This window comes from Neovison vison, chromosome 3 (genome assembly GCF_020171115.1).
Source record: "Neovison vison isolate M4711 chromosome 3, ASM_NN_V1, whole genome shotgun sequence".
In the NCBI taxonomy this organism is placed as follows: Eukaryota; Metazoa; Chordata; class Mammalia; order Carnivora; family Mustelidae; genus Neogale; species Neogale vison.
Genome location: NC_058093.1, coordinates 39761413 through 39778593, shown reverse-complemented (window position 1 = coordinate 39778593; position 17181 = coordinate 39761413). Strand labels below are relative to the sequence as shown.

The window sequence follows — 17181 nt, the reverse complement described above, 5'->3', positions numbered from 1 at the left end:
TAAGATGGATTTGCAATTCAAAAGGGGCCTCAGGGCACTTTTGCACCTTATCTCCAAAATTTACTACACGGCAAATTTGCGGCAGAGGGTCAGAGGTGGGTTGCTCTTTGGGTAGAAAACTCTTCCCCAAATCTAGATGTCAGGGTTCCAAGATCTCTGTCTGTCCAGAGGTTAACCTTGTCATCCCAAGCCGATCTTGGAGCTGTCTATAATAAAGGTCACTCTCCTAATATGGAACTCTCCAGCAACCAAGCAGCTCTCCTCTCCAGCATCTCCCACCAAATACATCAGCCACCAGCTGCGGACACCTCAGAATACTGCTCAAGGGCCTGAGTGCTTCCCAGAGCTCTCTGGGGGTGGGTTGGGTAGATGGGCTGTCCTCTCCACACACTGAGAGCAGCTCCAAGTTTATTGGTATTTATATGTCATTCTCTGAAGTCAGCTCTGAGCTGCGGAACAGGTGCTTTCTTCTAACAAACCACGTGTCTGTCAGGGGGCTGCTTCTCATGGATATCGGACCCCTTCGTTGCTGTGTGTCACTAAGATACACCAATAGACCCCAGGCCCACCCAGAAATCTTCTCAGTGTAATATGGTTTCCTGCCAGACTCACATAGCTGCAGAGAGAGAGAGACTGTCCAGACCTGAGAGAGACTGTCCAGACCTGCCAATGGAAGCATCTTATCAGCCATCTCCACAAAATAGGACTAGCATTCAGGTTTTTACATCAGTGCTTGGTGAGTTTGAGTACGGTGAGTCAGTCTTGCCAAAAGGTATCCTCTCTGGCCCACAGAACTAAGGGTTGCCTGTCAGACCATGGTGGATTCCACTGAATAAGCACCCACTTTGCCCTCGAAGGCCCCCGACCCGCAGCTTGGGGGCTGCACCTCTTCCTGCGGGCCTTCCAGTGGGAAGCATGTTGATGAGACTGAGGACGCCCATTCCAGGATCTGTTAGCTTTGTGCGAAAGAAACTCAGCTGCAGGGATGAGAGAGAGTCCTCGGACGTCCAGTGACCAGGTGAAAGAAAATTGAGCACAGATCCATCCTTATTGCCAACAAATGGTCAGGGCGGGCAAATCCCCTTCAGTCTGGAAAACGGCACCACCAGTGTATCTCCTTCCAGATCAAACTCAGCATTTTCTGGAAGAAAACCATTTCTTGGGAACATGCAAATTAAACTGGCAAAACATGGGTTTGCAAAAGAAAAGACAGATTTTTTTTTTTTTTTAATTCACGTACTTGCATGTGAGTTCATAGAAAAATGTGATTCAAGGAGGTGGTTAGAATTGGGGGTTTTTATACCATCCTAATAGGGAAGGGGAGGGGGAGAAGGGCATTTACAGGAAAACAAGTGGCTTTTAGGGAAGATAAATGGGCCCTTAGGAAAATAGGAGGTGTGGTAATCTTGTGACAATATCTGTTTATGTGATTTCTTTTTTTTGTTTTGTTTTGTTGTTGTTGTTTTTAAAAGATTTTACTTATTTATCTGACAGACAGAGATCACAAGTAGGCAGAGAGGCAGGCAGAGAGGAGAGGAGGAAGCAGGCTCCCCACAGAGCAGAGAACCCCATGGGATGCGGGGTTTGATTCCAGGACCTTGGGATCATGACCTGAGCTGAAGGCAGAGGCTTTAACCCACTGAGCCACCCAGGCACCCCTTTTTTGTTTTATGTGCTTTTTTATCCCGTTGCACACTTCTCTCCAGCGAAGGGAGTCCATGTTCTTTGGTGGCACAATTCCTGGGGAGGGGATTTACGGCAGCTGACTTTTTTGGCTCTGCTTTTAGATCCCCCTGGATTCCAGAGAAACGACTCCTCACAGTGAGAGAGTCTGGATCCCCTTCTTTTGGATGCCCTTCTTTTCCCTGTCCAGAGGCCAGGCTGGCTGGGTGGGCTGCAGGGGCCCTAGGCTTGGCTCAGTATTCCGGAGGCTGGCACAGGGAACTGGGCAAGAACAGAATTGGTGGTGGGGGGGTATCTCCAGCAGAGGCTGCGCAAAGCTTGGGGGGAAAGGGCCAAGTTGCTCACTCTGGGGATCAAGGGCGGGTTTAGACATGCAGACTGCCAGGGTCAAATCATATGTCCTTGGGCGAGATTCTCAACTTCTCTGAACTTCCTTCTCCTCCTTGGGTAAAAAGCCTCACAGGACTGCAGGGAGGATAAGATTAGCGAATGCATTAAAAGCACTTACTGTCGTGCCTGGCACATAGCAAGTGCGTGGTTACTAGAACCAACTTCTCTGGGCACTGGGGATACGGCAGAGAGCAAACCCAGCCCCTGGGTCTCCCGGATTGTCCAAATTGGAGAAGAACCTATGTGACAGAGGAACACACGGCATCATGAGATGACAGCGGGCACCAGAAGGAAACAAAGCAGGTGAGAGGCAGAGGAAGAGGCAGGGGCTGGTGTGGACAGTCAGGGAAGGGGCATCTCATCTGAGGAGAGACAAGAATGATGTGGTTTTCTAGGAATTCCGATTATGTTTTGTTGCTGTTCGTCCTGCACGTTCCCTGGGCCCTAGATCAGTCCTCCTCTTGCCGGAGTTTCTACTAGCCAGCGAATGGGGACCCAGTTCCCATCTCAGGTGCACACATGGCCCACTCTCCATGATGCTTTCTGGGGGGTGGAGTTAGTGGGGTGAGAGAACAAGGGGGCCCCAGGTTCTGAATGTGAGTCAGGGTGGTGGGTTTCTGGCTTTGATCTTTCTTCCGTTCCTCCTTACCTCACAATTCCACAGTGCCAGAAGACTCGTGTTAGGACAGGGCCCATCCCCTCCAGGAGAAGAGCTTACTACACAGTCTACCCCCCTTACCTACTCCAAAGGAACAGTTGTGTGTGTGGGGGGTGTGGGGAATTGGCCAGATGTATGGCCTCAGGGTGAGGCTAGCCGGCAAAAACCAGAATAGAAGGTCTAAATTTAAACCTGTGTCTGGAGGCTTCAGGGAGCCTGGGTCCTACGGGCCCTGGGGTGGCTCCGGCCCTCCTCCCTCCTCCCTCCTCCCTGCCTCTCACCTCCCTTCCCCCTCTTCCTCCTCCCTTCTTCCTCCTCCCTCCTCCCCTCCCTCTCAGAATGGAAACTGTTTCTTTCCTGGCTGCCTAGAGCTGGTTTCCTCCCAAGGAAATAATGTCTCACCGCAGCTGAGGCAGGCTCTGCCCCCTGGAATTTCCCTGCAGTGGAGAAACACCCCGCCTGCCCGACCCTTTCAGAGATGGGACACACCTAGAGCCTGCTTGGGCACAGGCCAGAGGGGGACACGCCCAGAGACACACAAATGTAAACAGAAACAGAAACAGAAACGCGATGGGAAAACGCGGGGGTGGGGGGGACCCTCAGGATCGGGTTCTAGTCCCAACTCTTGTCTCCACCTCCCTGTGAGACTTGAGCAAATCACCTCCTTTTCTGAACCCATTTTTTTTCACCTCCTAAGTATTAAAATAGATCTCTTGAGAATCAAAATAGAACAGAACTCTAAAGGAATCAACCTAGAAAGTTCTTTATTTCAAAGATGTCATTTTCTTTGTTCAAAAATATTTTTAAATTCCCTATTTTTCTTTTTCCCTTTCTGAAAAATTTCTTTCAGGACCAGTTTTAGGCACTCATAGGTCTGCCTTGTTACTTTTGCAGACATTTCATTTTTGCCTAGAAGGATCACTGCCCATCGTACCGAGAGACATTGGGCTGGTTCCAAACATTGAGTTAAAAAACGATTCCTGCAAGGACAGCGGGAAAAGGGTCTGTCAGGTGCCATCACTGCTGCAAAATTCCCCTGATTCCCAAGGTTGGCCCCCAGAGAGGGAAAACCGCTCCTGGAGGGGCCAGTTCAGCTGTAAACAGGGTCTTCCTTGAGCCTTCCATATTCCAATACTCAGACACAGAAAGGTCTGCACATGCATGGCCAAATGGAAACTTCCAGTTGCAGCCATCATATCCAGAGGCAGCAGGGAGAACCCCAGACATGCCCTGCTTGTGCTTCTGTGCGTGTATTCACTGAAGCCAGACACAGGGGCTGTCTCAGACCTGATCACATGGGGACGGTCACAGCCCAGACACCCTCCAAGCAGGCTGTGCCCAGAGACTTTAACGGGAGAACGAGCGCCGAGGGGACACACCCGGACACACTGGGTTGCCTGGTAACACAGAATGCCAGCCCCAGGGATACACACCCTCGCTGGGATGACACACTCAAACTGTTTCCACACAGGCAGATTGCACGGAGCAGGCGGCCCCATGCATGCGCTCTTCCCATGTGAATATGCCCACCGGGAAATGCCTTCATTCAGAAACAGTCCTGCAACTAAAGATTCTGTTCACCCACACCCCAAAATGCTTACCGGATTTAGGTAGGGCCAAGCAAGCCCCCTAAAACTTCCAGTCACGCTCAGTGACACACAAACATTCGCCTGAGTGGTCAGAGTCTAGACGCCTCACGTCCTTTTGTTTCCTCCCGGGAAACCTTTGACTTTTCCATTTTAAGCAGCCAGTGACCAAATGGTCTATTTCTGTAACTTCTTAGTATTAGCCAAAGATTGTTCTTTTGAAATGTCTACAGTAAGTTACGAAGAATGCTTCTGACCTTTGTTTTCAAATTCAACTATGCAAAACGCTAAACACACAACGTGATAACTCAGAAGGCAATTTTTAAAATTCACAGACAAACCACGCTTGAGAATTTGTTCAACTTTTGGATGTAGGAGAAAGGCAAGCTTACTGAATTTTGCAGTGATTTTTTTTAAAATTCCAGCTTGGTAAACAAGAAAACAACTTCGGAGGCTTTGTAGTGTGAGCAACGGAAAAAAGCTCGTCTGGGCAGCACCCCTCACTTCTTAGGGATGGATAAACCGAGGACTCGCCCTTGACCTGGCTTCCACACTCTGACCTTGATTCGGCAGAACTTCCAGTGTGGTGTTTGGACTGCCTGACTCGTAGACAGATGCGCCCTCACTTGGGTCCAGAAACATACCCCTGTGTAGTACGTCTGTCCCCTTCTCTGTATGTCTCAGACACTGTGGTGGTTTTAGGATGATATAACCTGGTTTTCCTGGCCACAGCAGGCTTCTTGCCTCCTGTTCCATCACCAGACAAGACCAACCTAGAGACGTCTTCAGATCTGTACAGTGGTGCTGGCCAGGCCCTCTCCTGCCATCCAGATCCTTCCCGGTCCCTTTTCCCCTTTGCCCTTCCTTCCCGCCCTCTCTCCATCCTTTACTCTCAACTTCTGACAGGAATTCCAGTGTGAACTTGGAACAGCTACCTTCAGAGAGCAGGGATCTTACCACACTCAGCCTCTCCTCCCAGAGATTATGTCATCTCTCTCCCTCAAAATTCCTTTCTATTCTCACTTTTATACAGTAGTTCCCCCCTAATCCTCAGGGGATAATTACCAAGACCCCCAGTGGATGCTTGAAACTGTGGTTGGTACCAACCCCTACCTATGCTATATTTTTTCCTATACATACATACCTGTGATTTATTTTATTTATAAGTTTAATTTATAAATTAGGCACAGTAAGAGATTAACAATAATAACTAATAATAGAATAATTATAAAAATATACAATTTGAAAAAATATGTATATGTACACACCACAATAAAAGTTATATGAATGTGATCTCTCTCTTTCAAAATATCTTATTGTGCTGGGCTCACCCATGTTGTGATGATATGAGACGGTAAAAATCTAGGTGATGAGATGAAGTGAATGAATGACATGGGCACTGTGACATAGCATTACTACTGTTGACCTTCTGGCATTACATCAGAAGAGGGTTACCTCCTCCCAGGCCACAGTTGACTGGGGGTAATGAGAACCCAGGAAGTGAAACCATGGATAAAGGGGGATTGCTGTCCTTCAGTACCTAAAGTTTTCTTCCTCTTCTTCTTCCTTTATTTATTTATTTTGAGATTTACTTATTTATTTGGGGGGGGGAGGGGCAGGGAGACGCTTTAGCAGACCCCATGCTGAGCATGGAGCCTGACCCTGGGGCTCTATCTCAGAGATCACAACCTGAGTTGAAACCAAGATTTGGACATTTAAACAATTGAACCACCCAGGCGCCTCTGGACTTAATTTTTATTTTTAATTTATTTTTATTTTCTAGATTTTATTTATTTATTTGACAGAGATTTCAAGTAGGCGGAGAGGCAGGCAGAGAGAGAGAGAGAGAGAGGGAGAGGAGGAAGCAGGCTCTCCGCTGAGCAGAGAGCCAGATGCGGGGCTCCATCCCAGAATCCTGGGATCATGACGGGAGCTGAAGGCAGGGGCTTTAACCCACTGAGCTACCCAGGCGTCCCTAGATTTAATTTCTTTCTCTCTCTCTCTCTTTTTTTTTTTTTAAAGATTTTATTCATTTATTTGACAGACAGAGATCACAAGTAGGCAGAGAGGCAGGCAGAGAGAGAGGGGAGGAAGCAGGCTCCCCGCTGAGCAAAGAGCCAGATGCGGGGCTCCATCCCAGAGTTCTGGGATCATGACCTGAGCTGAAGGCAGAGGCTTAACCCACTGAGCCACCTATGTGCCCCTAGACTTAAATTTTCAATGAAAAATTTCTGTAAGTAAAAAACCACAAACAAAACATATTTAAAAGCAAGAGACAAACTTGGAAAATGCATTTTGCAGACATATGTGACAACAGAGGCAAATATCCTCAACATCAAAGGACTTTTATAAAGGATACGGCACCCAACAGAAAGATGGACAATGTGAGCAGGCAGATGAATCAAGACAATGAAACGAAAAAAAAAAAAAAGTTTAACCTCCTAAATCCTCAAAGAAGTCAAAATAAAACCATTTGAAATAACATTTTCCTTGGGGTGCCTGGGTGGCTCAGTGGATTAAGCCACTGCCTTTGGCTCGGGTCATGATCTCAGTGTTGTGGGATCGAGCCCCACATCGGGCTCTCTGCTCAGCAGGGAGCCTGCTTCCCCTTCTCTCTCTGCTTGACTCTCTGCCTACTTGTGATCTCTCTCTCTGTCAAATAAATAAATAAAATCTTAAAAAAAAAAATAACATTTTCCTTATTACTATCAGACTGTAGCAAATGACTAACCACTATGGGGCAAGGCCTTTCTCTTGAATTACTTCTAGAAATACAAAATAATCAGAAGAGCCTTTCTGGAGAGAATTCAAGCCTTGAAATTACTAGTATCTTCTAACCTGTCAGTTCTACCTCTACAAGTTGTCTGGTAGGAATCTCTAAGGTGTCCAAAATAGATAGCTACAAAAATATTCATTGCAGTACTGTTGCCAAAACAAAAAGAAAAAAATGTGTTTATAATTTTTTTCCTCTTTTTTGTTATTGTATACCCAATTCTCTTGGACCTGCTCTCTTTTGTTTTTGTTTTGTTTGTTTGTTTTGTTTTGTTTTTTTAAGTAATCTCTACAACCGAACACGGGGCTGGAACTCACAGCCCTGAGATCAAGAGTTACTTGCTCTATCTACTAAGCCAGCCAAGCACCCCGGCCTGTTTTTTGTGGGGTTTTGTTTTGTTTTGTTTTTAAGATTTATTTATTTGAGAGAGAGAGACAATGAGTGGGAGGGAAAAAGGCAGAGGGAGAGAGAATCTTCTTCTTTTCTTTTTTTTAAGATTTATTTATTTATTTGTTTGACAGAGAAAGAGAGAGAGAACACAAGTAGGCAGACAGGGAGGCAGAGAGAGAAGGTGAAGCAGGCTCCCCGCTGAGCAGAGAGCGCAAGGGGCTCGATCCCAGCACCCTGGGATCATGACCTGAGCTGAAGGCAGATGCCCAACTAATTGAACCCCCCCCCCCAGGCACCCCAGCTGGGAACTTTTCATAAGGAATCTCATATTGGACTTTTATTTATTTTTTAAAAGATTTTATTTATTTATTTGACAGATGGAGATCACAAGTAGGCAGAGAAGCAGATGGAGAGAGAGGAAGAAGCAGGCTCCCTGCTGAGCAGAGAGCCCGATGGGGGGCTTGATCCCAGGACCCTAGGATCATGATCCAAGACAAAGGCAGAGGCTTTAACCCACTGAGCCACCCAGGTGCCCCTCATGTTGGACTTTTTTTTTTTTTTCATGTTGGACTTTTAAAAGCCTCTCGAGGCTAAGAAGCTGCCCTCAGACTTTACGACCTGAACCAAAGGCAGAGGCCCACCCCACTGAGCTACCTGGGCGCCACAGAGGGAGAGAGAATCTTAAGTAGGTTCCCTGCCCAGCTCACAGCCCTACCAGGGGCTTGACCCCACGACCCTGAATCAGACCGGAGCCAAAATCAACATTTGAATGCTTGGGTCGCCTGGGTGGCTCAGTCTATTACGTGTCTGTCTTGGCTTTGGTTACGACCCCAGCATCCTGGGATCGAGCCAGACACAGGCTCCTTGCTCATTGGGTAGTCTGCCTCTCCCTCTCCCTCTGCCTGACACTCCCCCATCTTATGCATGTCTCTTGCTGTCCCTCTCTGTCAAATAAATAAAACCTTAAATAAATAAAAAAGAAGGTTGGATGTTTACCCGACTGAGCCACCCAGGTGCCCCAACCAACCTGTTTATATTTAAGTTCTGAACATGCTATGCCAGAACGTTATTTTGTATTTTCCTACCTTAATAAAAAATGCAGAAATAAGAAATCTTCTGGGGTGCCTGGTTGACTCACTTGGTGAAGCATGCAACTCTTGATGTCAGGGGTTGTGAGTTCAGGTCTGACCCTGGGTGTAGATAGAGACGGCTTAAAAATAAAATATAGGAGAAACAAAGAAAAGAAATATTCTGACTTAGGGTGAGTCTGAGAGTTAACTCAGCCCCTCCCTGGCCCTGTGACCCACGGAAAGGTCTTCCCCTTCAGCTCTTCATTCTGAGTGTGTGGGACCTCGGGTTGAGTGAGGCTGTGGAGATGGGCAAGGGCGTTGTGTGGAGAGAAGTTGGCAGAAAAGCAGGAGGGAAGCTTCTGGGAAGGAGCTTACAGTAACCAGAGCCACGATGCTAAGCCTAATGTCTGGAGTTGGAAGTCTTCTAGAGGAGGAGAGGGCGTCAACAGATTGCATCCAGGTCCATGTGCCTCCTCCATCACCCCCCTGCTGTTGCCATGGTGAGGGGCTGTCCCAGGCCTTCCAGGGTGAAGGTCACTTGGAAAGGAAAATCAACCTGGAGAACACCCTTTTAGGGAAAAGTTGTCACATCACCTGAACTATCCTCTGTGAACTGACAGAGCTCCTTAATGTGGTTCAGGATTCTCCAGTGACCCTCATCCCTGCAGGATAGCTGCAGGCTCAAGGTGGCCATGAGAGATTTTACCCAAGAAGTGGAATAAAGGAAAACTCATTTAAAATGGAATCGGCAGGGCGCCTGGGTGGCTCAGTGGGTTAAAGCCTCTGCCTTCGGCTCGGGTCATGATCCCAGGGTCCTGGGATCGAGCCCCGCATCGGGCTCTCTGCTCCGCGGGGAGCCTGCTTCTTCCCCTCTCTCTCTGCCTGCCTCTCTGCCTACTTGTGATTTCTCTCTGTCAAATAAATAAAATCTTAAAAGAAATAAAATAAAATGGAATCGGCTGGGGACGCCTGGCTGGCTCAGTCAGTGGAGACTGTGACTCATGATCTTGGGGTCTGAGTTGGAGTCCCACTTTGGATGCAGAAATTACTCAAAATAAATGAGTGATAAGTAAATAAATAATTAATTAAAAATAAATAAATAAAATGGAGTTGGTGGACCAGAACTAAGAGCTCTCCCACCCTACCCCAAGTCCTCAGTCACAGACCCCAACAGGAAGAGAGGACCCTGCATTCCCACCAGGAAGAAACCTATGCTTTACTATCCCAGCAGGAGGAAGAAGCACTGTCTCCTTGCCTGGCAACAGCCCAGCCAATGAGAGGCTGCCACAACTCAGCCAATGAAAAGCCGTGGCACTTGGAATCTCCGGTTCAGGGGGCCCTGGGTGGCTCAGTCCACTGTCTGCCTTTGGCCCAGGTCTTGATTCCAGGACCCTGGGATGGAGTCCAACCTCAGATGCCCTGCTCAGCAGGGAGCTTTCTTCTCCCTCTCCTGCTCCCCCTGCTTGTGCTCTGTGTCAAATAAACAAATAAAATATTAAAGAAAAAAAGGAACCCCCAGTTTATTCTAGAGGACTTTTTGTTTATAAGAGCTCTTGCCAACTACTTTCCTCTGCTTTGCATAAAGCCTGGAGCTCTCCTCTCATGGCAGTCCCCCAGCCTGAGTCCCAAGCAGACCCCTTAGAGAGGTGGACAGTCACCTGGTTACTCATCAGATTCTTCTGGGGAGGGGCACCTGGGTGGCTCAGTGGGCTAAGCCTCTGCCTTCAGCTCGGGTCATGATCCCAGGGTCCTGGGATCGAGCCCCGCATCGGGCTCTCTGCTCAGCAGGGAGCCTGCCTCCCTCCCTCTCTCTGCCTGCCTCTCTGCCTACTTGTGATCTCTGTTTGTCAAATAAATAAATAAAATCTTAAAAAAAAAAAAAAAAGATTCTTCTGGGGAACCTGGAACAAATCGAAATTCAGAGCCCCAGGCTTTCTGACTCATCATCTCTGGGGTGGGGGTGAGGGGGTTAGGGTGGAGTCTGTGCTTTTAAAATGGCTCCCGAAACCCTGGAGTATCTGATGGGTCTCTCCTCAGCTCTGCAGGAGGGGTGTTGGGGGGGTTTAGCTCTGGCCTCGGGGTATTGCTGCCTTCAGGGCTGGTCACACGTTGCCTTTACTCCCTCAGCCTCTCCCCCCTGAGATGCCCCCTACAGCTGGTCAAATTAGGAAACCCCAGCCTACCCCTTCAGTGAATCCCACACCTGTCTGCCCCTTCTCTGAACAACTGACTGTGATGTTGATAGGTCTAATATATTTAAGTTTATTTTTTTAATTCCATAAGTAGTGCAGGAATGCACCTTTACTGTAAAACAATTCAAGAGACCCAGCTGGAGTGATGCCTCCCTTGTCTCCCACTCCCACTCCAGGCTGACTCTGGGGTGGCTGGGGCATCATGTCCTTCCAGACTCTTGTCCATGTATTTCCCACCGCGTCTCCAGATCTGGAAAGAGAAGAATCATCATCTTTCTTCCTACCCAAGACCTCTTTTCTGCCTGTACCATGTACTGGACCTTGCAGCCTCCCCCATAGCCTTTGGTCTCCACTACCTGTCCCCACCCTCCACCCCAGCTTCTCTCCCCCACCGACCCCCCCTACCAACATGCACACAGATATACACAGGCGTTTCTTTTCCTGAAAACAGAGCTTTCTCGAACCTTCCATGCTTTTAACCACCACTACCATCCCCCTTTTAAAAGATTATTTATTTATTTATTTGACAGAGAAATCACAAGTAGGCAGAGAGGCAGGCGGAGAGAGAGGAAGAAGCAGGCTCCCCACTGAGCAGAGAGCCTGATGCAGGGCTCTATCCAGGACCCTGAGATCCTGACCTGAGCCAAAGGCAGAGGCTTAACTCACTGAGCCACCCAGGTGCCCCTTTTGCCCCCTCTCTTTTCTCAGTCTCTCTTCCAGCCAACTTCTTTAACAAATGACTCCTTGGCCAGACTTCACACCTGCAGCCATTAGACCACAGCTGCATCCCCACTGAACTCCTGTCTGGAAGGGCACCGACCCAAGTCAAAGGGTGAAGGTACCTCAGAGGTCTGTGGGCTTCCAGCAGCTTTACCTTTCAGGGAGGGAGGAACCGGCTCCTGAAGTTCTCCTGGGGTGTGGCTCACCCCAATGCTCTAGACATGTTCTGACAGCCAAGGCTTCCAGAAAGTCCAGGACCCAACTGAGATGGGCACACAGCTCAGCCTCTTAAATACAGAGGCTGGGATGAGGAACGTTCCTGAATAGCTCAACTTCCTCTGAAGAGGAGGAACAGCAAGAAGGGACTTAGGCTTTACCACCCTTCTTCTCACTCACTATCATAAAAGAAAAGCAAACAAGCTTTTGAATTACAGAACATTCCCCAAAAAGTTCTGTATTCATTTTCCATTGCTGCTATGACAAGTTATCACAAATTTAGTGGCTTAAATCAACACAGTTTTATTCTCTTACAGGTCTGGGGGTCAGAGTCCAAAACCAAGATGCTGACAGGGCTGCATTTTGTCTGCAGCTTCAGGGAAGAATCTGTTTTCTAGCCTTTTCTGGCCTTTAGGGGCTGTTTGCATTCCTTGGCTAGTGACCTCTTCTTCCATTTTTCAAAGCACATCCCTCCAGACTCTACCTCCACAGTCCCATCTCTTCTGACTGACCCTCCTGCCTCCCTCTTATAAGGACCTGGTAATTATATCAGGCCCAGGATGATTCAGGATGATCTACCTATGTCAAGATCCTTAACTTACTCCTACTTGCAAAGTCCCTTTTACCACATGAAGTAAAGTATGCATGGATTCTGAGAATTAGGACATGGAAGGACATCTTTGGGGCCATTACTCAGCCTACCACAAATATCAAATGTAATATGGAGAGACATCTGAAGATAGACACTGAGATTAGACAGATGTGAATATTTTGCCTTATTTTCTTCAGATTTTTTTTTTTTTTTTTTTTTAAGGAGATAAATCTCTACAAAAATAGCTAAAGCCCTGTGTGGCTTTTCCTTCCTTCTCTCCTCAGAGGTAACCACTTCCCCAAGGTGGGTGAAAATCACCCCCATGTATGTTTCTGTTATTTGCTACTTATTAAAAGTGCATTTTGTTGTTGTTGTTGTTAAAGATTTTATTTTTAAGTAATCGCTACACCCAGTGTGGGACTGGAATTTACAACTCCAAGATCAAGAGTCCCATGCTCTACCAACTGGGCCAGCCAAGCACTGTTAAATGATTTTAATTTTTTAGTTTTATTAAAAGATTTTTATGTATTTATTTGACACAGAGAGAGAGAGATCACAAGTAGGCAGAGAGGCAGGCAGAGAGAGAGGGAGAAGCAGGCTCCCAACTGAGCAGAGAGCCTGATGCGGGGCTCGATCCCAGGACCCTGATATCATGACCTGAGCTGAAGGAAGAGGCTTAACCTACTGAGCCACCCAGGTGCCCCAATTATTTAGTATTTATTTATAAAGATTTTATTTATTGATTTGACAGAGAGAGAGAGAGCACAAGCAGGCAGAGCAGCAGGCAGAAGGAGGAGAAGCAGGTTTTCCACTGAGTGGGGAGCCCAAAGCAGAGCTCTATCCCCGGACTCTGGGATCATGACCTGAGACAAAGGCAGATGCCTAACGACTGAGCCACCCAGGTGCTCCCCAATTTTTTAGTTTTTAAATTTTGTTTAGAGATTTATTTATTCACTTGAGGGATGCCTGAGTGGCTCAGTCAATTAAGCATCTGTCTTCAGCTTAGGTCATGATCCCAGGGTCCTGGGATGGAGTCCTGCACCAAGCTCCTTGCTCAGTGGGGAGTCTGCTTCTCCCTCTACTTGACATACCCCCTGCTTGTGCTCGCTCTCTCTCTTTCTGTCAAATAAATAAATAAGTGAAAATGTAAAAAAAAAAATGTTTTTTTCTTTGAGAGCGAGAGAGAGTGAGGAAGCATGAAGAGGGGCAGAGGGAGAGAGAGAGAGGGAGAGAGAAACTTGAGCAGAGTCCTCGCTGATCTCAGAGCCTGATGTGGGGCTTGATCTCAAGACTCTAACATCATGACCTGAGCTGAAACCAAGAGTTTAGTCAACTGACTGAGCCACCCAGGGCACTCCCCACCCCCCTGCCAAATGCATTTTTAAACTGAACAGTACCATTTTTAATGTGTTTTGAAACTTTAAGTAAAAGGAATCACTGTGCATACCATTTTGCAACCTGCTTTTCTAAGGCAATATGTTTTTGACATTCTACATGTTGATACATGTAGACCAAGTTCATTCATTTTTAACTGCCGTGTGGAATACCTCCCGTGAGCAAGTTAGAGTTCATTTCGTCCTTTCTTTTGCCAAGTGTTGGATTGTTTTCACTTTTTGTGCTATTACAAACAGTGCTTCAAGAAATATCTTTGTAAAAAGAAAGTATCTTTGTGCTTGTTTTCTGGAACACCTGCGCTAAAGACCTCTGGTGGGGGGAGCAGCGAGGAGCTGCATGGCTGGGTCTGGGATACGCACACCTTCAGCTCTCCAAGTGTTGCCATGCGGTGATACTGCCAACAACAGTGTTTTAAAAATACCCATTTCCCATATATCCTCAGCATCTGGTGTTTTCAGATTTACTATTTTTTAAAGATTTTTTTCCCTTACCTATTTTCCAATCAGTCTGTTCTGTTCCCAGTCTTCTCGAATAGTTAGGCAGCAGCAAGTTTTCCTCCATCTTGACCCTGAATGACAAACTCATGCAGGACCCCTGAGCTCTGCGTGGTCCTTCAAGCCATCCCCCCAATTTTCTCTCTGTTGATTTCCCCACTCTGACCAGCCCTCTGCCCACACCGAGTTTCACTTGGGCCAGTCCTGGGAGAGCTCTCCTTAGCACAGTTCCAAAGCTCTCTGCTCTTCCCACAGAAGGCTGTGAAAGGCACGGAGATTGTCTCTGGGAGGAACAATGTCTTCTGCATTACCAGCCCTCATCCTAAGTGGACTAGGCAAGTCTAGTCTTGGCAATGTGAGTAAATCCACTCGAGAATTAGTCAGTCCTGAACTCCCCAGAAATAAATGGTCGTATATTTTTCCTGTCCCCAAGGGTGTTCTGGAACATACCTGCCCATGAACTAAATAACCCGTATCTTGGAACATGGCCCCATGGAGGAATAAATCCAAAGGCTGTGACCTTTCTTCCCACAGCAAACCTCTTTTCTTTAGCAGCCTATGGCTTTTAGACACCAGATCTTGGGTTCTAAGTTTTTTTTTTTTTTTTTAAAGATTTTATTTATTTATTCGACAGACAGAGATCACAAGTAGGCAGAGAGGTAGGCAGAGAGAGAGGGGGGAGGAAGCAGGCTCCCTGCCAAGCAGAGAGCCCGATATGGGGCTCGATCCCAGGACCCTGGGATCATGACCTGAGCCGAAGGCAGAGGCTTTAACCCACTGAGCCACCCAGGCGCCCCGGGTTCTAAGTTTTTACAACCTTCTCCCCACCGCCCCTGATCCAATTTAAGTGGTGGACTAGCCATCTTCAGCGCCCTCTACACAGGGAAGCCATCTCTGAGTTGTCTGGCCCTTTCCTCCTGCTGGTCCCTAAATGAAGTGAGATGGCCTTGTCCTCATGGATGGACGGAAAGCTGAGGACAGTTCTTCACCATCTGATTCCAGCCTGATGGACTTTGTCTATTCCTCTTAGCTCTCTGGAGCCACTTACAGATTCCTGTGATCCTATTAGCAATGGCTTTGCCTAAGATACTCCCTGGAAAAGATGGGGCCTAAGGGATTGCTTCCCAAAAGGGATCAGTCACATGCTTCCAAGGGAACCCCAAGTGCTGCTTGCTGGGGTGGGGGAGTGTCATCCCTAACATCCTGCTGCCCAGCACTGGCTGGGGAATCCATACACATTTGTATGTCTTAGCATTTGGAACAAATCCCCCACTCAGTTCTAGGTATAATACGGATACTTTAGAAGCTATTTCTTTCACGTAAACTAACGGTTTGTGGTTCTAATAATCAACATGGGTCCCCTTCTCTATTCCAGGGATTTAGGAAGTGGCCCTCACAGAGGCCAGCATGACATGAGGCCCCTTTGGGTCCCGAAGGTTACCTTTCATCAACTGAAGGGTATACGAAATTCCATTTCAACTATCTATGAGAAGCAGCTTTCTGGAGAATAACCCAGACCAACGGAGCGCAGGTGGACACCAGCCCTAATTATCGTCTTTCTGACAAAAGACTGCTGGAAGCTCAAAATGCCTGACAAGCCAGCTACCAAGGAAGTCACCCAGAAGCCCAGGGAGTTGAAATCCCTTCTCAAGCGCTCATTTTCAAAAAACAAATGTTTCCTAATGGCACTCAGAGGGAGTCATGGGCAGCCACCAAAGTGAGTCATTTGGCGGATGTCAGGGCTGGGTTGTCCACAGCTTCTGAAGGCTCTGAGGAAGCTCAAGGTCAAACGCCTGCCTGGGACACAACTCATTCGGCTCCTCTCTCCAGGTTTTTAGATTCCTCATTTCCCTTTAGTCTGATCAACCATCTGAAGATTTTTTTAAATTTTATTTATTTATTTATTTATTTGACAGACAGAGATCACAGGTAGGCAGAGAGAGAGGGGTAAGCAGGCTCCCTGCTGAGCAGAGAGCCCAATGCCGGGCTCGATCCCAGAACCCTGAGATCATGACCTGAGCTGAACCCACTGAGCCACCCAGGCGCCCCAACCATCTGAAGTTTTTAAAGGAGTTAGGTGAAACGCTTTCTGTTTTTTGTTCCCCCCCCAACTCCCCGCAGAGCAGTTTAAATTAAATCCTGTCCTGAATGAAGGGTTCATTTAACTAAGTATTCCATTAGAAATGAAGACATTGTTTCTTCAAGATTTATCAAACAGAAGTTTTTATTCTTGAAAAATGACATCTCACTCAGTAGGTTCTTAAAATCTCTTACCCCTGTGGTTTACCTGATGTCCCTTCATCATCTGCCTCATGCTTCTCAGTGACAGACTCTCGCCATCTTTTGTCTTGTCTGAGGGACAGATGCTTGATACCTCCATTCCATGGGGCCGTGTGCCATACTTTGGCTTCGTCTTCCCGGGAAGCTGGTTCAGTACAATGTAAGAAGGAATGTGTAGGTGTCCTATGATTCCATTTGTGTGTGTCTGGCTGTGTGTTTAATGATGTACATGTAATTTTACCATGGAGAGCCGGAGCTGGCTCTCCTGTCTAGCTGATCCTGCCTATTTCTTAACTCTCCACTTCATGGACATCATATTGGCAGCTTAAAATCAGCCACGGTGGGAGTATTGGCACCCTGAAAATTGGCAAACACTCCAAATCATGGCTTTTTGTTCCATGGTGGAGATGGAAGGTGAGATGGGGTGAGGGCTTAGAAATGTCTTGAAGAAACAAGAAACACCAAAAATAGGTACCTATACAGAATGGAACTGAAGAACGTGGGTATTGGAGAGTTTTTTTTTTTTGGCTTTTTGAATTTTTTGTTATGTGCATAACTATATATTTTTTTTATTTTATTTTTTTTTAAGATTTTTTTTATTTATTTATTTGACAGAGAGAGGGATCACAAGTAGGCAGAGAGGCAGGCAGAGAGAGAGAGGAGGAAGCAGGCCCCCTGCTGAGCAGAGAGCCCGATGCGGGACTCGATCCCAGGACCCTGGGATCATGACCTGAGCCGAAGG

The 17181-nt window shown here is 47.2% G+C and overlaps 1 long non-coding RNA gene across 1 annotated transcript; it reads right to left on the bottom strand.

Annotated features, from left to right (window-relative positions):
• Positions 1-10791: 10791 nt before the first annotated feature.
• LOC122901769 lies at positions 10792-12212 on the bottom strand. Its single transcript, XR_006383673.1, has 2 exons — positions 11617-12212; positions 10792-10992 (listed from the first exon to the last, which is right to left on the bottom strand). It is a non-coding gene; the product is annotated as an uncharacterized LOC122901769 (long non-coding RNA).
• Between the last annotated feature and the right edge of the window lie 4969 nt (positions 12213-17181).